This window comes from Ursus americanus, chromosome 16, assembly GCF_024610735.1.
Source record: "Ursus americanus isolate L20-20 chromosome 16, mUrsAme1.1.p, whole genome shotgun sequence".
Taxonomy (NCBI): Eukaryota; Metazoa; Chordata; class Mammalia; order Carnivora; family Ursidae; genus Ursus; species Ursus americanus.
The window spans coordinates 1,645,954-1,669,542 of record NC_142142.1 but is presented as its reverse complement, the minus strand read 5'-3'; the positions used below and the strand labels follow the sequence as shown (position 1 = coordinate 1,669,542).

The 23,589-nt window shown below is 45.6% G+C and overlaps 1 protein-coding gene across 5 annotated transcripts in view; it reads right to left on the bottom strand.

Moving 5' to 3' along the window:
• The window catches only part of DENND2B (DENN domain containing 2B), a 165,164-nt gene that overhangs the window by 96,417 nt on the left and 45,158 nt on the right, over positions 1–23,589 (bottom strand). For 2 of the 5 annotated variants that reach the window (XM_087868054.1, XM_045803855.2), the window contains exon 2: positions 2,700–2,788. The exons of 2 other annotated variants lie outside the window; for them this stretch is intronic. The gene's annotated coding sequence lies outside the window, so the exon portion shown is untranslated. Of the gene's footprint in view, positions 1–1,958; positions 2,495–2,699; positions 2,789–23,589 lie in introns of those variants that run through there. One more of the 5 variants, XM_045803852.2, reaches the window with a different exon arrangement.

The window sequence follows — 23,589 nt, the reverse complement described above, 5'->3', positions numbered from 1 at the left end:
AAAGGGCACTTTATAAATTGGGAAACCAGAACAGAGGGCCAAAATAACCTTCCAGAAGAGAGTGGGGCCATCCTTCAACATCTTACATTATATAGGACTTGATTTGCTTAGAATTACTTTCATGGAAATTATCTCATTTTTGTTCCTCCCAACAGACCTGTTGAAGTAGTTATATCACTATCTCTCGTCTCACAGCTAATAAATCTGAAGGTCACAGAGGTTAATGGTCTTGCTCGTGGCCACCTTGATGGCAAGTAGCAGAATCTGACCATGGACTCAAGTCTACTAACCCCAAATCCAGTGTTCACTCTGCTATGTCAAAAGAATAATCATCTGTTAGCCCTCTTCACATATCGGGAGGCAGGGGGTGGGGGCGGGGAGGTGAGCCCACACCGCAGCCACTTGAGCAGAGGAGAACTGAGATTCTGGATTTGTACTGCCTCCTCCTCACGTCCCCCAAATTCAATCCCAACCAACAGTGCAATGCCATACCCACCCCCCAACAAAACAGAGGTTTCAACCAAGCAGAGGATCACTGGAGTGTACTAAAAGGAAGCATCACTTTAGCAGTGGCCCATCTGAGGTCCAGGGCCACGGAGTTCACCCTTGTGGAGCCTCAGGCCACAGTACTGATGCATACATGTACACATTCAGGGAGCCCAAAGTGGGGACATGGTCAGTGCTTTTATTGGCAAGCTGACCCGAAGTTAATCAGAAGGCCCCCTCATTGTCTGCCAGAATACAAAAGACATTCTGTTCAGAAAGTTCAAGAAGAAAAACTGAAGAGCCAGGACAGCAGCTGTTCCCTCATCCCACAGAGAAACCAAAGGCATCCACAATGTTCCTTGAGGCCCAGGAATAGGTATGAGATATAACATGGCTGAAGCAGAAGCACATCTCCTGATGGGTCCCCACTGCGGGAAGTGTCTGCTACATGAATCCTCCAAATAAGATTACTAACCACCTAGCTACTCCATCCCCTATAAAGTGCCTTTCTGGAAGAGTCTCCTCTCCTAGGCCACACTGAGCTCACCACACACCATTCCTCTAGGTCAGAACAAGTTTTACTAAAGCATAGGGCAAACAGAAGAGGAGTGCACAGCGTGGACAGTGCATGCCCTGAGACTGGGTTAAAATATTAACCCAAAGAAAGTATCCATCTGGCATGACCACAATACCTCTTGTCTCCACAAGCAAGCTAGCTCTTAGCAGCCACCACTGAGAGCTCACTCAGAGATACCTGTATAGGAAACCTCTTCACAGACCCCCAACCTCAAAATACACACACACCTGCCAGCCTCCACCCCAAATACATTTTTTTAGGAAAGTCTGCGATGGGCCTAATTAACGCAGGAGAACAGCATGCTTCTTTCCAAGTTACCTGGGAGAGAGACCGAGAGTGTGATCCCAGCTCAGATATCCCTAAGACAGTCCTTCTGTCCTAAGAACTGCTCCAGAGACTGGGAACTCACCACAGGCTCCTAGCTAAGTTAATTGGCTTTTTTTTTTTTTTTCATTACAGGTCAGACATAGCAGCACCAAGACACAAAACAGACAGTGTTCACTAGAACAAACCAAGCCACTCAAAAGACACTGGAGTTTCCGTGTAGGAACTTCAAACACAATTACTGAGTGATGATAACTCGTTTTTTCTATATAAAACACTCTCTCTGTAAAATATCCTAAGCCTTTGTGCTAAATAAAAGATGATGATTTCTACAGAAAAGTCTAAACACCTCAGGTTCAGCAAGAGTGAGATCAGCTACATTTGCAAAGTCAAGAAAATTGGCTGTTTCCCTCCTCCTCAAGCTAATAGAATCCAACTGTTGAAGCATGACATCATTCCTGAGCCCCAAACCCGGAGCAGAGAGTACAGACATTTGCCTGCCTCCCAGAAAACAGCCCAAGACTAAGGCCAGGAAAGGAGAAAAAACAATCCAAGCCGGAGCTGACCTTACCTGAAAGTCCCGGTGCTTTCCTGCCCACTCCATTCTCGGCAGAGTTTGGCTCACACCACAGTCTGTAAGGGAGCCCGGGGCCCCAAAATCCACTCGCTTAAGCTCCGATACCTGCTGCGAGCTTCCCACAGCTCCTTCCTCTGACCTTTCGTGGTGCTCCTTCCAGCCAAATGAGCAGAGCACTTCTAGCTGGCCAGGCCAGTTGTCATGGAGACCCTGTTCTCGCCAGCCAGCATGCTCCTGTGCTCGCGCTTGCTCCCTCTCTCACTCGCGCGCTCTCTCTCTCTCTGTCTCCTCTCCCCTCTCCCCCTCCGCCCCCCTTCTCTCCCGCTCTCAGTTCTGGGAGGCTTCCGCGAAACAGCACTGTCTTTTGATCAGCTCGGGTTCTGCACACATTCCACTCCTCCTACCTCCCTTCCAGTCAAACAAGGGCTCTGGGCAGCTCCTGGGAACTTGCTTCAACAGCTCAGAAGAGAGAAGGGAAAGACAGTGAGTGGACTTGTTTTCCTCCCCTCCAGTGTCTCATTTTTTTAACTTGGAGGAATCCTGGCCAGAGGGGAGGGAGCTAGCTGGAGCCCTTGGGAGGGGAAGCAAGCCCTTCCTCTGGGTCCAGGAGTGCGGGTAGGAGGACCCAGACGCGTTGCCTTGACTTGTTTGTGCACTTGGGATTTTCCGGGCAGCACTTGAGGCGGAAATGCATTCACATCCCAGGAGCTCGCCTGGACTGGCCTCTCTGCTTACCTTGCTGCCTGCCCAGGTTGTGGTGATCGCTTTAACCAGTGCAGGGACTCATGGTACTATTGCTGGTGCCCAAGCAGTCTCTCATCTTCCTGCAATGGAGAGTAAAGACACCAGGTCAGGACCAGTAAGAGTCCCGGGCAAGTCCAGTCACAGCCCAAGCAACAAACATGATACAAACATGGCCTCATCCCTCTGCCCTGCTCAGGGCCTGCAGCCAAAGCCCCGGCTGTCATTCCTGTCCAAGAGCTAGCACAGTGCCTGGGACACAACAGGCCCCCTCAATTCAAACCCCTCATGTACATTTCTGCTTTGCGACCTTCTTTTAGATGCACTATTTTGTCTGATCCTCAAACCATTTGAAATACACTGAACAATATCATTACCATTTTATAGATGGGAAAACTGAGGCTCAGAGACATCAAATGTTTAGTCCACAGTTACATAGCTAGTGCATTAGGCTGTCAAAGAACTAGGAAACATGGCCACTGTCGTCTAGTCCAGGGCACTTTCCACTAAAGTACACCATATCATCTGATCTTAAGAACTCACAACTTTTTTTGATAGCTGGTATTGAGATACAAGGCTGAGTTCCCCGGGGAAGGTAGAGAAATCTTTCAGAGTCATCTGCGTTAGACCTGACTACCATCCTGTTGGCCTGAAGACTTTACGATAGCATCTATGAGATGTGGAAGGTAACGGTGCAGAGATTAGAGGGGAAAGTCCTGCCCCATAGCTATAAATTACCTTACACTTTTCCCAAGTACTCTCATAAATCTTGGCTCATCTGTTCAACACAACTGACCTAAAAGTTAGGACTGGTATTATCATACCAATTTAACAGATTAAAGAGAATCTCAAAGAGAGGTCAAATGACTTGCCCCAGGTCACAGCAGCAGAAAATAACAGATCTAGAAATAGTACTGAGGCCTTTCAGCTCTCGTGTTTGTAGTAAGCAGAGTAGCTGTAGAACACCCATGGAACAGGTGTCAGAAGACCCTGGAAGTGTCTGGTTCTACCACTGACTAACCTCCCAGTTTCCACCTATGAAACCTACCCCATGGGCAACTGTCAGGACTGGATGGACATAAAAAGAGATGATGTGTGGGAAAGCATTCTTCTTAAATTGGGCACTGAGCTAAGAACTTCATTCATCTCAGCTGTTTTTTACCACATACAAACAAACAAAAACCCAGGATAGTTGGTATCTCTCCAAGAGGAGGACACTGGGGCTCAAGGAAGACATTTTTCAGTGCTGCTTCCTAAAACAGTGCCAGAGAGGTCCTGATGGAATCTTTTATGCAGCGATCCCTTGCAGAATCCTTGTGTTTTTATTACCCTCTGATATATCACAAAATTGTCAAAACAAGATTTTAATTGACTCGAGTTTAAAAGGTAAATATAAAAAAAAAAAAAGGTAACTGTATGTCAGTAGCTAAAGTAGGAAAAGTGTCAAGAAAATGCAATGGGAAATAACAGGATGGTATAAACCCTAAGTGGTGGGCACCACTGCTGTAGTGAAGCCATCAGAGCTTCAAAGGGGGCAGGGACCAGTGTCCCATTACAGATGCCTGACCTGAGCCAAACACCACCTCAGGAATCCCTCAAAGGCCCCAGTGTCCCACGTCTGCAAAGGAAGACAGGATGAAATGGCAAGTGCAACACCATCAGGTCCCCTTTCCCACAGGCCTCCCTCTCTGTTCTCCCACGGATCCTGAAAATGCACATTGCACTTTCCAGTAGCCATCCTGAGAAAGAAGAGAGGATGCCCATTCACTTCTACACAAGCTAATGCTCACGGTTACAATAGTAGCACCGACTAACATTTACTGAGCACCCACCATGTGTCAGGCATTCTCCTAAGCACTGTGAGGGGCCAGGGGCCAGGACCGGTGCTGAGAACTAAAGTGGATACAAGTCAGTCTCTAAAGTAATCCAGACTTCAAAAAGCCCTCCAGACCAGGCACAGAATGCAGGCCATGCTCCCCCTAGTGGCACGCTGGAGTTCACAGAGGTTCTTTAGAGCCTTGTCCGCAGGGGGAAGGGAGATGGTAAGGGCCCCATGACAGAAGAACGGAACCCCTGCTTGGGTACTGCTGCAGATATAAGCTCTTTGAACTAGTCAGGGCGAGAGGACAGCTGCATCCCTCCACTGCCTCTGCAAGGCTGGATTCAGATGAGCCCTACTTGACCATTCCCGAATGACAGGGCTTTTACAGCCTTATGGGATCTAGGATCTGTTGAAAGGCACACATGCATACTTGTGCCAGAAATCTGGGAGACACCCTTGCATCTTCCTGCCTCTCTCTCCCCATATTCAATCCATTTGCCGATTCCAAATAATTCTATTTCCAAAATGTGTCTGTCCATTTTTCCACCCTCCACTGCCACCTCAGTCTCTTCCCTTGGTTACTGAAAACCCTCCTGGATTGCCCCAGCTTCCACTTTCGTCCTCCCAGCTCCATTCTCCAAGCAGCCGTCTGAATCACCCTTTTACATCCAATCCTGTCATTTCCTGCTTGACGCACTTCAATGGCTTCCCACTGCACTTGAGATAAAATCTAAATTTTGACCAGGACCTAGAAGGCCCTGCTTGATCCTTCTCCAGCCTCCTCTCAGCACACTTCCTGCCCCCCACCTGTGTGTGCCTGCTACACAGGCCTTCTTTTAGATCCCCCAAAGGGCCAGATTTTTCGCAGGCTCTTCCTCTTGGCCTGGGAGACACCCTCCCCCCACAAGTCTCCCTAACTGGCTTTTACCTTGCCTCAACTTGCCTCTCACCTCCTCTGAGAAGTCTTCCACGATCCTCCAACAGAAATGAGGATTTATCCTTCATAGCACTCACCATAATCTCCAACCAAAATACATTTCCCTTTTCTTTTTTTTTTTTTAAGATTTTATTTATTCAGTTGACAGAGATAGAGACAGCCAGCGAGAGAGGGAACACAAGCAGGGAGAGTGGGAGAGAAAGAAGCAGGCTCCCAGCGGAAGAGCCTGACGTGGGGCTCGATCCCAGAACTCCAGGATCACACCCTGAGCCGGAGGCAGAGGCTTAACGACTGAGCCACCCAGGCGCCCCTACATTTCCCTTTTCTTAAGGCCAGCTTTCCCCTATGAGATCCTTGGGAGCAGGAACCTTGACTGCTTTGCCACCATATTCCCCACATTTAGGATAGGGCCCAGCTGGCTCTCAATAAATAACTGCTGAATGAGTGCAAAGAACCCATTTCATCTTGTCCTACAGGAAGAAGAAACTTAGAACAGCTATTTCATGCCACTCATTGTTTCTTTTCATAGAATTACAAACTATAATTACATCTCCTCTCCTCATGTGCCTTGCCTGTGGGCTCGACCAAAAATTCCTGTAAAGTCTCCCTGTGGTTTGTTTCCCAGAAATTTCCTCGTAAGGTCACTCTTCTAGGGACACACTCCAGGGTTTTATAGCCTCTCCCATTACCCATTACAGGCGCTCCTCCGCCAGTGTCACTGCCAAACCAAGCGGGGTGCAGGAATGGCCCAACTTCCATAGATGAGAAGGTTCTCTCAGGTCAGCCCCATTCAAGGACAAAAACACTTTCTCTTACCTCCACTGTGCAGGTCACTGTGCTTACGAAAAATACATTTTTCCTAAAAAAAAAAAAGTCATCTTATGTTTTATAATTTAACTCCGTTCTTCCTCTCCCACCGCTCCCTCTGCGCTGCTCCTGCTGTTACCTTTATCGGAAGATCTCCTCCTCCCCAACAAGCAAAACCTTACTTACTGCTTGCAAGCCCTAACTCGGTGATCACCTCCTCTGTGAAATATTTCTTGATCTCTTAGCAGAATCTGTTTGTCTGCTCTGCAATCACACAGCAGTTTGAAGATGACTTTATTGTGGCATTTATAGACTTTATCACTGTCACTCATACCCGTCTCCCCCACGGTCACGAGCCCCATGAGGTCTACCAACGTTACTTTTTCATTCACAGCGGGCACTCTATTAATATGTGTGGGATAAGTCAATCTTGGAAAAAGACTTTTTAAAAAGTAAAAACAGAAGCTGCTGCCTCCATAAGATGAGGGAATCTGAGTGCACAGACTTATACTGAAACCTAAAACGCAGGAGCAGAGCAAGTCTTTTAAAGTCACTCCTTACTTTGGGATCAGTGGAATTCAAGAAAAGTAAGCTGTTATTTTGATATTACTAGTTGGATCCCAGAAGGCCTAAGAGATGCAGTGTAACTTCAGCCACCTGTGGGAGCCGAGCTCCAGTGCCCATCAGACAGTGGAGTCCAGCCGCCTCTGCCCCGGGGACATCTAGCTCTGCCCAGGCAGCAGGGGAATCCGGCACGTGTCCTGCGGGTTCTCCACTGGGCTCTGGCTGCCGCGTGAACATGCAGGTTTACACAAGAGCCCTTCAGGGCTTTACAGCTTTCTTCTTCTGCCTGAGTGGCAATGTGGTTAGAAAGGGAAAAATTCAAAATGCAGGAGTAGAGAAGGATCTCACCAGCCCAGGTCCAGCCAGGGTGGTGAGATCTTGAGCAAATCTCTGCCCCACTCAGGGCCTCCACTTTTCCCTGCACGTAAGGAGAGGGCTGCTGGGCTGCTGGGCTGCTGCAACTAGCTGTTCTTTAAGGGTCCTTATAACTTGAATGTTCTGTTGCAGTCACCCAATCCAACTGTTCCTTCCCAGTCACCTAGTCCCACTACTTTCAGGAAGACTTATTGCTTCGGGGGCTCCAGAGTCTCCTCCCAGCCTTTCAGCAGAGTCCCTGGCCTGGTGCTCTGGAGTCATCTACCTGGGCTCAGATGGAAGACCGGCCCCAGAAAAAGCAGCCTCTCCCAGAGAAGATGGGAGATTCAGGCTTCTTGCCTAAAGAAGGCTGAAAAGAGAAGAAAGATGCCAAACACAGGATGGGGAATTTGGGAATGACCTGGGAAGTGCCTTGGAAGGAGTCTGAGCATCTGCCAGGGACTCACTCCTAGCCATCGGTCTGAGACAAAGCCACTTTTACAAAGCAGAAGAACTGGCAATATCTAAGTTCTCTTGAAAGATAATATGCCTACTGCAAATCAAGCAGTCTCCTCGTGGCCTCCATAGCACCTGTGAACCAACAAAACAACTGTCTACGTCCCGATGGCCATGCCAGCCATCCCTGCTTCTGTCAGGAGCCCCGTGCAGCCGGCCCCCCAGGGGGCCAGCCACGGCTACACATACTCTGCTTCTGCTTGTACAGATGAAACAGCCGTTCTATGCGTGAGTCCTGGTATTTAACGGCAGGAAATTCTCTGGGGTCCTTACTCCTGCCCTAATCCCACCTGTCTCCCACCCATCTGACACCCTCCCACCCAACACTAAGGCTCTGAACTAAAAGAGTGTGGGATTCAGCCTGTAACTATCCTGGATCCCACCGTCCTGTGGTGAAGCAGCTACTGGACATCTTCGTGCTGAGTTGAGCACACTCTCCTTTAGTCTGTTGGTCTCCCAGCCCTAGTTCACCTCTACTCAGCTCACAACCCCTAATATGAAATTCAAAATTCAGATCTCCAGGGCACAAGATACTCAGTGGCTTGATCCAATCTCTTGGAGTATCTGTCACAATGCTCATATACGGGCTAATTTCCTAAAATCTCTCAAATCCACAGATGACTGGCTACTGTCCCTTACTAAGTCTGAGCATTTTAACACTGGGACACGTAAACAGTCTGGGGCCAAGAAAGACTGGACTGAGGAGACAATATTCCAGACCCCTTCTAAAACCACCATTTTACCTTTCCAGAATGGGCTTCTCATGCTTACTTGCCTTAGAACTCTGAGCTCAACCAAGATCTTAACCCGTCACGACCGAAGCTTCAGGACAGCGGAGACAGAGCACAGAGTGGGGGGCAAGGAGATGGGGGGATAAGAAGAACGTGGACTCAGATGGCTGTTCCACAATATAACCAAAAAAATACCTTGAGCCTGAAAGAAAAAGTACCCCTCAGAATAAGATCTGGGCAAAGCTGCGGGAGATGTGGGCCCAGACCGTGTCACTTCCTTCATGCTATCTCCCCTGATTTTCCCTGCCTGGACTGGATTCTCTACCCACAGCCCCTATACTCCTTGAAACAGTCTACTACTCCGTTGTTAGCCATGCTCACTGCCTTGTATTTGAGTGTACAAGGCTTATTCAACTTAATTCTCCTACTAGCCTATAAGCCTATAATATTCTTTAGGGCAAGAACTATGACTTAACTCTGATTTCTAGTTTAGGACTCTGTACCAAGCACAATTAACATATTTTTAATATATGAACTAATGAAACCAACCAACTAATCAATCTAATTAATAAGGGATCAATAAAACCACAAAACCTAAACCATTTGGTGCTTAGCACCTCACAGTGGTCCAGGGTTCCCAAGGTATGGTGTGTATAGAAGATGACTGATTATAAGTGGTATATGGACATTTAAAAAATGTTAAATACTTTCACATTTATCTTAATGTGCATAAGAAAACAACATAACCAGCTATTAACCCCATTTTCACTGATCTCATTGATTAGACCAATGTGAAAGTAGGTAAAGCTGGCCTACAAACAACACTGGAGTTAGGGGTGATGGTCCCTGTGCAGTTGAAAATCTTCATATCACTTTTGACTTCCCCAAAATTTAACGACTAAGAGCCTACTGCAGACTGGAGTTCTTACCAGTTAACACGTAGTTTGTATGTTACATGTATTCTGGACCACATTCTTACAATAAAGCAAACTAGAGAAAAGAAAATGCTATCAGGAAAATCATAGGAAAAGAGAATGCTTCCACAGTATTATAATGTGTTTATCCAAAAAAATGATGCACTGAGAAGAGCTTTTCATTTCTCTGGCATTCTTCCCAAAAAGTTATAACCTCAATCTAATTATGAGAAAACATCAAACAAACCTGACTTGAGGGACATTCGATAAAATACCTGACTCGTACTCCCTCAAAAGTCTCAAGGTCATAAAGACAAGGACAGACTGTGGAACTGTCACAGATTGGAGGACATTAAGAAGACACAACACATACATGTAATGTGGGAGTCTGGATTAGATCCTGAAGAGGAAAAACTAATGAAATCCAAATTAAGTCTGTAGTTGACATTACACTATTACTAACTTCTTGTTGATAACTGTACTATAGTTCTATAAGATTAGGGAAACTTGTATTGTCTCTGCAGCTTATCTGTAAGTTTAAAATTATTTAAAAATAAAAGCCCTAAAAAAGCCAATTTCAAGATCAGTAAATAAAAGCAGATACAGGGGCGTTGGGGTGGCTCGTCGGTTGAGCGTTTGGCTTGATTTTGGCTCAGGTTGTGATCTCAGGGTCATGGGATCGAGCCCCGTGTCAGGCTCTGCGCTCAGCATGGGGTCTGCTTGAGATTCTCTCTCTCCCTCTCCCTCTGCCCCTCGCCCCACTCATGCACTCCCTCCCTCCCTCTCTGTCAAAATAAATAAATAAAATCTTTTTTTAAAAAGTATATACAGTACAAATCATAAGAATGGGTAAGAACGGCTCAAGTTTGAGTAGAACTACAGCAGTCACTCCTCGTACCCTACATCCAAGAAAAGCTGCCACCAGAGTGAGAATTCTGGCTGTAGAAGAATATTTAGTAAAATAGTAAAGTGTTCACTTTATATTACTTTGAGAAAAGTAATAAATTATCCCATTTTGTTAAAAAAATATATATCACATATTTATTGCATAGAAAAATATGTTAAAATAAAAATAACCTATACTAAATAAAATACAGATGGCATTTGTTAATAGTAAATGGGACACAGCTTTTAGAAAGTAACTTGGCTACATCAATTAAAATGCTCATATCCTTTGACTCAGTATCCTCGCTTCTAGGAAGTTATCCTAAAAAAAAAACACTTCCAAAGTATGAGGCGGGAAAATGCCTACTCCCAGCATAATTTAAAATAATGAAAAATTAGGAACAACTCCATGTCAGTCATTACTAGACTGGTAAATTTCAAGTATATTTTGACCAAGACCCAGAGTAATAAATACATATGCAATATAGTAATGCAGCGTGCACATGCATGAGAGGGCATGTGTGTATGTATAAAACCAAAACAAAAAGTTTTCTCAAAACGGTGCCTATCTTTACCATGTGTGATGCTAGTTCATTAAGAAAGCAAACAAAGTTTGTATAGCCCCCACTAAATTTATTTTCCAACCCACTAATGATGACCTACAGTCTGAGAAACACTGCACTGGACTACTGTGCAGCCATTAAAAGGGATGACTACAGTCCCCAAGCTGGTGATGGCGACTGGCTCTAGGGGAAGAGGAGAGGGTGGGAGGAAGACCTGCCCTCATGGTACGCCTTTTGCACCTTTTGAACTTACAACACATACAGTATTATTTATGTAAAAATTAACCTTAAGTGATGACTGTGAAGACTTTAACAGCATCAGGCAACACTAACTGTGCACCACAAAGCTATAATTCACTACACTACACAAACACATACAAGTGAAAAAGGAAGACACTCCAACAAAGTGCTGGGATAGGATTTAAAACAGTCAACTGGACACCTTCCATCTTTCTGAAAAGGTTCCTTCCCCCACCAAGCCATTGTTCATCCATTCATATTTTTAATTACGTATAAGCTCTTCTGAGCAATGGGATCATTTCCTATTAGTCTTTGAATTTCCAAAAGGCTATAATGCTGTGTTTTCTTTATACATAGCAAGTACTCAGTAAGTATTTATTAAATAAGCAATATCACAAGCAAAACTCAAGAACAAAGAAATATGAAAAGTGGCAAGGACATAAAGAAGGAAGCACCAGCCACTAGAGAGAGATTAAGTACAAGTTATACTAAAACATGTCATTACTTTCATTTAATAAAGTTAATATAAAATTATTATAGAGAATAAAGGAGACAATATATGAAATATACAGTGATAGATAGCAAGTGATCTATAAAAAATAGTTTGGGGTTTAAAAAATACTATGTATACCTATTTCCATGATATACATTTGTATAGGATACATATATACATAAACATAGATATGCACACATACGTATCAAAGAATGCCAGGGACACAATTTTTCTGGACTTCAGAAAAACTTCTCTTGATCTTAAGGATAAAACAGAAATACACTGGCAGCTGGTAACTCAGGACATCTGGGCCCAAACGGTGTTGCAAAATGGATCGATATCAACTAGGAAGAAGCGCTCTGGAGCACCTAGAAGTTTGGTCCATCTGCTCCAGACCCTATCACAGTCACCCTTTTTATCAATGACTTGGGAAAGACAAGCTTATCTAAAATGCCTATGACAAACCAAATGGGAGGGATAGTTAATATACTAGAGAGAATCAGGAAGAAAGGCCTCCACAAACTGGAACCATAGGTTAAATATAGCAAGATGACATTTAAAAAAAAACAAAAGATATTATTTTACACTTAAGTTTAGGAAAAAAAACTGTACTAACAACAGGATGAAGATGGTAGAAGCGAGGGAGACTTGAGAAATGGTTCAATATGAGTCAACTGATGAGTCAATGTGATTTTTAGGTTCACTGACTAAAATTCAGAGCCCAGATCAAATAAGGTCCATGTCTTCACTCTGCTCCATTCCCATTAGCACAACAGTGCGTCCAGGGGTACACACGCTATATTTGCAGACCCAGGGGCAAATGGAGTCTTAATAACATCTCAGGCAAGTATAATGAAGGAAAAAAAGAAAATCAAGTCTACGGAGCCTCTTAAGCTGAGAAATAAGCTAACATGTCTGGTTCGTGAGGCTCTTAAGCCCTCCTTCAGAACACAAAGATACCACTTTTATGCCTATGGAGTCATCTTGGGGGACTTGTGGCTGGATGAGGTAAAGAAAGCTCATGGGAAGGAGGGCCCACTGAGCCCTGCCTGATCAGCCCTTTGTCTTTGCTGCTATTCATACTGGAACCTCCCATCTGGGGCTCTGACCACCCGAGCTTCAGTAAGGACACAGAGAAGCTCAGGGGCTCTGACCACCCGAGCTTCAGTAAGGACACAGAGAAGCTCAGGAACCTCAACAATTCTTACCCATAGCCTCCCTGGACTATGGTTCATCATGATCAGAATTACAAAGTGATATGTTTAACTATCAGAGTGAATTCTTGTGGATCTTTAGCCTTCTATACTAAGCCGTCATCTGACAGCTGTTGGTGAGCAAGGACTTGGGTTTGACTACTCTAACAGAAACATGAGACAGCAGGAATGCAGGCAGCATTTCAGCTCCATCAGGCATGGATGAGATATATACATAGCAGCTTATCTCCCATAATGGAAAAGTACGATGCTTCTTCTAGGTACCGAAGAAGAATCAGTGAGAGAGAAGAGCAGCAGCCCCTCAAAACCCAGGTCTTATCCTAGGAACATAGAAGGAGGCCCCGGTCTGCAGATGAGTGTCACACTAAATAAACTGCAACATCCTACTGTACAAGATGCCATTACTTAAACCTTTCTCTCTCTTTTTCCTAAGGATAAGAACCTGGAAGTTTCTAGAACGATTAGCTCCTTAACAATACACACACTAGGAAGGGTGCCTGGGTGGCTCAGTCAGCCTCTGACTCTTGATTTTGGCTCAGGTCATGATCTTGGGGTCCTGAAACTGAGCCCTGTGTCAGGTTCCACACTCAGTGGGGAGTCTGCTTCTCTCTCCTCTCCCTCTGGCCCTCCCCCCACTCGTGCTAAAATAAAATAAATAATAAAATAATAAATAAATCTTAAAAAAAAAACAAAACAATACATGCACTAGGTGTATCCCATCTTTATGTAAAATAGAACTAGTTGCCTTTTGTGTACAAAGAGGCGTTTTCAAAAGTTCATTCACTTAGGGATCAATATAGAAGAACCTATGCAACAGGGCGAAAACATTAGGCTCCAGGTTGCAAGGAAGGGAAGATAGATGAGATGATGAGGGGAAAACAGAGGAATGTGAAGGGAGTGAAGAGAGCAATTTAAGATCCTTGAAGGACAGAAACAGGAGGACGTTTGTTTGGAAGTCTGAGAATAGCATATTTGGGGGAATTCCTGAGCATTACTCCCAAGGATGTCAAGGAACATATTTGAGTACCACTTAGCCTTTTGAAGGAAAGAAAGATTTCAGAAAGCCTATTATTCCGTCAGTGTCAGGGTTCTTTCCCCTGGGTTAACATGATTGCCCAAAGCCCATGTAACTGGGTGACTAACTGCTAAATGACTGGGAAGTGGGGAGAGCAGAGTACAAAAAACAAAGGGTCAAAGACCACTGTCCCTGGCACAGCAGATGCCAGCAGGCTTCTTTCTCATAAGCCATGGGACTCCAGAGCCTATATCTCAGAGACACTGGCTCTCCTCAAACCCCAGCCAGCAAAGGATGTCAATCATGAGAAAGTCCTCAAGGCGCTGAAAGACTGCAGCCACTCCTGTGAATGCAGCTAACACCTGAGGTGTGTGGGACACACCTCTTCCAAGGAAAAGGCCTCCAGGAGCTGAGGAGAGGAAGTCTGCTTGGGGAAAATGCAACAAGAAGATGAGGCCTGACTCTATGTCCTCCCAAGAAAATGACCACTGTTTATTAAATTATTCCTTTTCAGACACGGTGTGTTCAGACACAGCGAGCAGCCAACCACAGAGGGCCAGAAATCCAGAGAGAGCTGCAAGAGTGTGACAGGCAAACATGAAGACTCTACTTGCGAACTCTGCAGGCTGGCAAGATGCTTCTGAGGACACCAAAGGTGACCCTCATCTCTACTTCTTTTTCAACCATGACCTCTCTCTCTGCTCTCTCCCCTGCTGTATGGGCAATGAGAATAGACACAAGGAGAGAGGATCAAGAGCTGGTTTTGGTGGGTTTTTTGAGATATTTATTTATTTATTCATTCATTTATTCTATTCATTTATTTATTTGAAAGAGAGAGAGAACAAGTGGGGAGGACGGCAGAGGCAGAGGGAAAAGTAGGCTCCTCGCCAAGCAGGGAGCCCAGTGCGATCCCAGGATGCCGGGGTCACAACCCGAGCGGAAGGAAGCCGCTTAACCAACTGAGCCACCAGGTGCCCCAGATCAGGAGCTATTTTAACAGAAAACAAGAACGTGAAGGATGATTGACTGTGAAGGCAAGGAAGGGTCCAGATTCTGGCTCTGATCACGGGGCGCCAGTCACCGCATCAGGGATACAGACAAGCAGGATATTCCACAGTGATTCCACTGCATCGGGCTATTCCGGGCTATTCCATGGCTTTGCTATAGTCATGTCTGAGTTCAACAAAGAGGTGAAGCCGCTCCAACACAGGAAGTGATTTAGACAACGAGACGGACAAGAGTGAAGGACAGGGATGGAGGATGAGGTGAGGGACAAGAAAAACAGTGAAGTTGAGAAAATAAAAGAGGAAGGAGAAAGAAAGAGGGGAGTGGAAGAAAGTGTGTGTGTGTGTGTGTCTGTGTCTGTGTGTCTGTCTGTGTCTGTGTGTCTGTGTGTGTGTCTCTGTGTGTCTGTGTGTGTGTCTGTGTGTCTGTCTGTGTCTGTGTGTCTGTGTGTGTGTTTGTGTGTGTCTGTGTGTCTGTCTGTGTGTGTGTGTCTGTGTCTGTGTGTCTGTGTCTGTGTGTGTGTCTGTGTGTGTCTGTGTGTGTCTGTGTGTGTGTCTGTGTGTGTCTGTGTCTGTGTGTGTCTGTCTGTGTGTGTGTGTCTGTCTGTGTGTGTCTGTGTCTGTCTGTCTGTGTCTGTGTGTGTCTGTCTGTGTGTGTGTGTCTGTGTGTGTGTGTCTGTGTCTGTCTGTCTGTGTCTGTGTGTCTGTCTGTGTCTGTGTGTCTGTGTGTGTGTCTGTGTGTGTCTGTGTGTGTGTCTGTGTGTCTGTCTGTGTGTGTGTCTGTGTGTGTCTGTGTGTGTGTCTGTGTGTGTGTCTGTGTCTGTGTGTCTGTGTGTGTCTGTGTGTGTGTCTGCGTGTCTGTGTCTGTGTGTCTGTGTGTGTGTGTGTGTGTCTGTGTGTGTCTGTGTGTGTGTCTGTGTCTGTGTGTGTGTGTGTGTGCGCGCGCGCGCGCGCTTTAGGAGGAGATGGGGAGAGGAAGTGGATAACGCAAACACAGCTGTAAATGTAACTCTGCAAACACTGAGTTCTTGGCTGCTGATTATCACTGCCCATAGTCTGTGAACAGCAGTCGTGTCCTCCTCAGTAGTTAGGTTCTGTGGTCAGCACATAAGGTGAAAAGCACATGGAGTCAAATCACTCTCGAAATTCCCTTAGAAAAGTACCACAATGGAAAGCAGCCCATCTCCCAGCAAACCCAATTCAGTACTTTTCAAATACATTTTTTGTGCACTCAAGAATCTCAGAACTAGAAGGACCCAAGGAATCCATCGTCCTTGTCTAGTAACTTAAATATATATATATATATATATATATATTTTTTTTTTTCTGAGTAGTAAAATCACTCATCTGATCTGAATACTTTTGAGTAAACTTCATTTTGCTCAGAGATTAATAATCACCTAATGTCACCCAATTAGACAGGACTCTTCCCTGATCCCACACTCTTTCCTCCATGTACTCTTCTCTTCAAATTCCCCGAGGAGATAGAAAGCTGAGACTGGAGGCCCAGTTCTACCACTAAATAGCTGTGTGAGTTGGGAATAGCACCTTGGTTCTAATCCCCATCTGGAAAATGAAACCAGACTAGATGAACTGTAAAAGCCCACACAATTCTGAGATACTGAATGAAAAAGTACCTTGAAAAGTGGAAAGCATTTCATAAACGTAAGCTATCGGTAACAGTCTACTCTGATAGGGCAGACATTCTGACATCTTCTGCATTTCCCTCAACTTCATCCTTCACATCCCATGTCTAGGTCCTACTTGTTCTACTTCTAAATACTCTCTGGGTTTTACCGTCTTCTTCTCTATCCCTGTTGCTGATGTCCTATACTCTTTAGTAGGTCTCCTTACTGCCAGTCTCTGCCCTCTCCAAAATTACCCTACTTTCTTCTACAAGAGTGATTTTCACAGAATCCCACCTCCACTGCCTCACTTCCATCTCCTATGCACCGAGGCAGAAGTTCCAGGGTTCAAATTTCCAGCTCTGCACCGCCACACCTACCACTCCCAAGGCGGACAATCAGTGACCCTGACCACGCCACATTCTTTCTATGTTCTTGCTCTTCTCCACCTCCAAAACACTTCCTATCTCTCCTTTGCTTTTATAAAGTTAATCTGCCTCCTCCAAGAAAGATTTCCTATTGTTTTAAGACACAACTTTCTCATTCCTGAACTATAAATATATTCCGTTAGTAACCAAACACAGTAAGATCTTTGATATCCTCTAATTGTTTAACAAATTTTGTCTCTCCCGGAGATTACAGGTTCCCTCAGGCAGCAAACAAGCAGGATATAATATTTGCATCACAATGCTGGTTAAGCTGAAAAATTCCACAAGTACTTGATGACTGCCTAAAGGCTGAAAAAGCAAGATCTGGGTTTTCTCTCCTGTCCTTGACCATTCACAGGAAATGTTGGGGGCACAGGAGGAGGAGGGGAAAGGGAAGCAATGGAATCAATGCTCTTCCCAACTCCTGAAGTACCTTCCCCCCTTTTCTTTCTGCTTTCACCCACTCTGGGGTGGAAAGCCCCTCTCTATCATCACAGGTTCAAACCAACCTCTTCTCTAAGGATGAGCCTGAGCACAGACAGGCAGTGTGCACGGCTGTATTTAGCTCCAGTCTTAATGTCCTATCAGTCTGTGTGAAGGCAGCAGCTGCTCACAATCCCTGAAGGTGATGGGAAGATAAAGGGAAGAGAGAGACACAGAGGGAAGAAGAGCCAAGATTGGCAATAATTTTATAATATACATTTCAGATTTGGGCCTTTGAGGTAGGTCCACTTCAAATTAAGCCCCACCTGTTCTCAAACCCCAAAGAGGCAGGGCATCCACGAAAAGGTTCTGTAACCTGCCAGGACACAGACACCTCTACGAGCTCTGCCGGTAGGGACCGGCAACTACAAACATGCTTCTTCTCATCCTTAGGGAGCCAGTACACTGGGAGGTGGTGCTCTGGCTGGCCAGCCCACCTCTCAGACCCTGTGCCTCTGCCCCAGAACACTCTAGGCCAAGACCCCTGACAGACAAGAATCGCATACGTATAATACAGATGCAGAGTGGGGAAGGCTACCGTGGGACCAGCTCTATTCCCAGAGGAAGGCATCCATGGCCAACATACCCAGGGTATTCAGCAATGCAAGCACAACCAAGCAGGTCCAAACCCACCTCCCCACGACTACTGGCTTCCAGCTACTCTGGAACACATCTCTGCAAAAATTCCCGGCTTCCGTGTTCGCCACAGCCAGCTTCCTCCATTCCCTCTCCAGATTTACTCCCCTTTCCATTAGTGTTCACTCCCACCCTTCACTTCCAGCCATCACACACACACACACACACACACACACACACACACACACACAGAGCGCCTTGGGTAGTATCTGGGCAAGGAGCCTCTCTTTCAGGCTCATTTTCTGCCCAGCATGTTCATTCTTTTTAATGCTCTCTTGGGTCCTTTTACTTTACAGGAGCTGATGTTGGTACCCTCTGTTAAGATTTTAATAGATGAAGGTGGCACCTGCCTTTAAGCATGAGAAGACACCAACAGGAACCATCCGGCGTCAGCATACCCTGACTGGGAAGACAGCCAGCTACACGGCAACCAGAATACAGATTCTCTCCCCTGCCTCTAAGCTGCTTCTTCACGAAAGGCATCTGCTGCTCGCATCTCCAGGGCTGCAGCAAGATCACAGGAAACTGAGCCCCATCTCACTCCTCCCGCCCTCCCTTCCACAGTGGCAAGGAGACAGGGAAGCAAGTCGGAAAAAGTTTTAAGAAGAATCAGTACCACACCACATCCCATGAAAAGCGAGCTCCTGCTTCCAGGACGGCAAGAAAGGGCAATTCTTCCTTAAACTTCTGGCTATCTCCGTGCTGGCCTCGGTGGAACCGCCTTAGTATTCCGCATCCCTGAGCCCTGCAGCCACCGCACCCAGCAGAGCCCTAGAGGCAGAGAGTCAGAGTCGGGCAGAAAGGAATGTAGACAGTGGGAAGTGCCCAGCTAAGAAGGAAACCAAGAGCTTACCACAGCTTCCTGGGCCCAGAAGGGGATGATGCAGGCTCTCAGAAGAAGGGCTCTAGCAGCCTAGAGACCTTGAAGGTCCTCTTATCTGAAAGGCCAGAAGAAGAGAAAAGTATAGCAGTGGGAAGACACCCAGATAGAACAAGCCTGGGCCGGCCCCAGACGGCTTCTAGTAAGCAGTGGCTATATCTGAATGTGAGCAAGAGTGTTAGAAACAAACCCTAAGCTACCGACAGCCCCAGAGAAACCCAAGGCAGGCCTGGGGTGGGGATGTCTGAACCTCTTAGTAGAAGCTTTTGCTGATGGCTTTATCACCTGCTTTCCATGCAGAGGCTTCATTTTTTCCCACGTTCTTAGGGGAGGAGGGTGGAACCAGACCGGGTACCCAACATCTGACAGGAAAGGAAAGCTGGTAAGCAGATGGGCTTCACGGGCTCCAATGGCTCCCAGTTCTATCCCCTACTCTCTCTGTCATGCTTCAGAAGTCATAAAACGTCTTCCATTCCTACTGTGAGGTGCAGGCTTCCCAAGAAGCCCCACCACGGTTCCCAGAAGCCCATATGTGAGGCAAGGCTAAGCAAAGAGGAAGATCTTTCTCACAGAAGAGCTTTCTCCAATTGTCACCTGTTATGGCTTTGTGAGGTTCTGTCCCAGGATAAGCTAGGGGAAGGAGCAGAACACAGACAGGAAATCAGAAATGCCTTCCTGCTGTATACAAAGTGTCCCCAGTAAGAGTATCAAAAGAAAATAATCAGATAATTTTAATAAAAAACTAGTTAAATCATAAAAGGCTTTCCCTTCCAAGAAAAGGACAATTCCTAATAGATTCTAAAACAGGCAGATAATGCTTCTCCATCTGCTATCCAACCCTCAGTTTGGACACCCTCATCGGTTGTTAGCATTAACACAAAATGCACAGACACACAGAAACACACATGCATATTCATTCCTCAAAGCTTTGTGCCCATAGCCAAGGCCGCAAGACCCCTTCCAATTTCAGGTCCCGGCGGGGACAGGAGAGGGCAAGAATGAGACCAAGGCTTTTCCCAAGCAAAGGCTTTGGCCTCCAACAGGACTGGGGGTGGCATGAGACACCCCCACATGCGGGAAGGCGGCTGAGTACCTGGAATCTCCCCTTCCTCCACGGCACCAGTAAACTAGCTGATGTCATCTCTCTGGTAGCCACACGTCTGCCTCCCAGGCCCTGGGATTTTGCCTATGCTCACCTCAAAATTGCACAATAAGTGTCTGCAGCTGGTTATAGCTCAGTTACTTACAGCCTGGTACCAATGGAGCAAAGGTGAAAGGTCTGCTACTTAGAAGAACCATTCGTTTCACCCTGCCCTGAGGCTACAGATTTTATTCTCAAACCATGATCATAACGCATGCTGCTGTTTCAAAGACAGGAGACGAAGATGAGCTCAAACCACCCCTGGGCGCCAGAGAAAGAAGGCCAAAGAAAGAGGAAATCAGCTGTGGAGGAACTTCTCTGGAACTAAATGATACAAACTGTCCCCAGGCAAAAACACATGGATAAGTTTCCCACTCTAACAGGAAATTCTCAGTCACTTGGAACCTAGCGGAGCTTGGAATTTTATTCAAAAAATTGTTCCATTTTCCCGAATTGTTCATTCCATGAGGAGATGCTGCAGTTTACACATAAGAGCACAGGGACGTCTTCAGTTTTCACAAACTGGCAGCAGATTTCTCCCACTGGAAATGTACGCAGCTTCAAACTAGAAGCTTTCCATTTAAGACCTCATACAGCATCACAACAAGGATGTTTTATTTCCCACTCAAAAATAGGAGGGGATAATTCAATTAATTCCATGAAACAACATGCTTAAAGAATGTGGTCCTGTCATAATTAGATCGTGATTTTCAAAGTGGGGTTACTTCTTCAGTCCTTAAGCTAAAGTATTTCCTGGAGAGACACACAGTGGGGAGAAAAAGAGCTTAGGCCAAGGCAGGCATGGCACACTCCAGCACCTCTAGCTACCTCCTAGAGACTCAGATAAACGGCAGGACCAGGACCACACCTTCCTGATCTAGCTCCAGGCCCTCGGCAGCACCTCTCTTCCTTTCCATAGGACAAGAATACAGTTAGCCCCTTCTAAGGTAACAGTACCAACAGGGGTGAAGGCTGAAGACTAGGACCAGTCCTTTATCCGTCAGTCACTTTTATGAGTTGAAGACCTTTTCCCAAAGAAACAATATTAGACGTGGTAGCTGGATGCCCAGATAAGCTCATTACCGAATAATATGGCCAAAATATTGTTTGTATATAATAAGCCTACAAAAAATACCTGTGTAAATACTAGGAGTAAAACAAAACATAAGAGAAATGAAATTAAATGATTTTTACATATCCAAAGTAGTGGTCCTAGAAGAAAGACAGGTTAATTATAAGATGGGTATTTTTAGGGATTTCAAAAGGCATTCACAAGGACAAGACGTGTGGCACTGATTTTCACACCATCTAATTTCATTCCCAAATGCCTGACTTTCCTTTGCGAAGTGTTCTGACATCATGCTTCTCAGCTATGATTAGGGCTAGCTTTTCCTCCACACTCTAAGAGGCAAGGGGACAAGGAGGGTACTTCCTGAGCTAACGAAGCAAAATATGTAGGAGAGAAAGAGGTTGGAAGAAGTGGGTTAAAGAGGATATGAGTGGGGTTTAAAAAACACCTACCTGAGGGTGACAGTATGAGCTATGATTGGTGAGAGACACAGAAGCCAGAGAGCTTATGAGGATCCAGAACTGGGGCGGCAGGAGGACACATCAGGCATCACCTGACAGCTACCAGGTGGGCCATCTGCTTTGGACAACTTGGTTTAAGACCAAATGGGATGGGCGAAAGTACCAAATAGCCAGACATGGGCTCACAACCCTTATCAAGCCCCACGCCAAACCATTATTTTGCCTAGGTGATACTGACATTCATAATAAACACATCTACAAAGCCTACAGGAAATGCTTACTGCCTGCTCCCTTAGAGCTGGATGATTTCGAGTATCTAGCTATCTAAAGAACAGGAAGTATCCCAGAATTCTAGGTCACCTAGCTCTAACAGTCCCAGTAAAGTAAAGGACGCCCTCATTCGCGAGTGTAGGGTCAAGATGGAGTCAGAGCTTACAGAAAACAAAAATATATGGGATGGGCACTCTGGTATATGTCACAAGGACTCAGATAAAGAACTGCAAAATAGCAAAGAAGGTCCCGCTGAAAGTATACAGAGTCAATTAAGTAACTCTCCTCCCAGAACTATTCCACTCAGTTCTATGTTTCAGCAGCCCAAGAGCCTCCCAGGGTTGGTCACAGAAATAGTGCATACACTAACTTATCACTAACCCTGCAGAGAGAAGCATCCTCTACACTCATTTAGGAAAGTTTCTGCTGATTATGTCCGACAACAGATCACAGGACAGTGAAAGACTCTGGAGACTGTCTTCGTCTAACTCATTCTGCACTGAAGAAACCAATGTAAACTTTTAACTGTAAAGAAAAAGTACAAACTAGGCAAGATCTGATAAAAATCCCAGAATTATTTCAGAAGGGGACAGGTAGAGAAAAGGGAAAAAAGGTAGCTCTGCCTATCTGAGTAGGTGTACATGGGGGCTGTGGTTTACATAAGAAGATGTTAAACCATTTTGTTTCTTCTTCAAACACCTGTCTCTCATGAACACCAAGAGGGCATCTCTCAGTTCTTTTGTCTACTTTTATTTCCTAGTTCCTGGTGATAGGATCCCCCATATTCCCCCCTTCTTGCTGCAATCACCTTGAGGGCACAAGAACTGGAACACAGCCATGCACAGAAGGAGTGATCAACAAAACGCAGAAGTTGGACATGTTAGGAAACATTCAAGGTTTCTGGAAACTACAACTTCCAAGGACCATTCTCCACATGATGAGGAAATCAAAGCCAGGTGAGGATCTGGGCTGAGTTTCAAATATTCCTGGGGTTATAAAGGAGGTAGAAGGTGGGAGGTGGAATTCTGGAACCGAACCCGCAGAAGGCCAACCTTCCCACGTCCCAAGGGTGACAGCAAACAGGTGTGGACCCAGAGCAAGCCCAGGGATAGACAAGGCAATTATCTCCTGAAGTCATCCTGGTCAAGAAATTTCCACCATTTTGTTATCACATTTTAGACATTTTCAAAGTGATTATATACATTAATTTTATCTGTATTTAAATTTGCATTTCCTTCTGATACTCTTAGTGATGGTTCTCTACCTACACAGCCTGTCCACTCTCTCCTTGATCCCCCAGACTCACTCGCTGGGTTCCCATTTCACGTCCACAGATTTCCTGACTTTTTTATCATAAGGTCCCTTTTGACAAAAGGAAATTGAGACATAGAAATGTGCCTTGCGCAATACCACACCACAAATTAGTAGTGCAGCAGGGACTAGAATCCAGTTCTCCGAACTCTGGTCCAGCACTCTTTCCACTGACCACAACACCTCCGCTTTAGGGGGAACATCTGCCCTAGAGCACCAAGACCAAGAATCAAAACAGTTTATCTGCTTGTCTTCTTAAGCAAAACAACACAGCCAGAATGTTTGGCAGAGACTAACTAAATATTTCCTTTGTGCTCTACGCCGGAGGGGAAGACTGTGGGAGTTAGGTAGGCGCAGCGCACAGGGAAACTGAAGGAAAGACCACTGCTAGGCCAGCAGATGGGTGGCATAAGAGGAAAACCCAATCTTGAACCAAAGACAAGCTAGGGGCAAGGGAATCAGAATTGGGGGAAAAAAAAGGTTGAGATTTAAAAACGGAAATGTAAATAGGCCGTCATCTA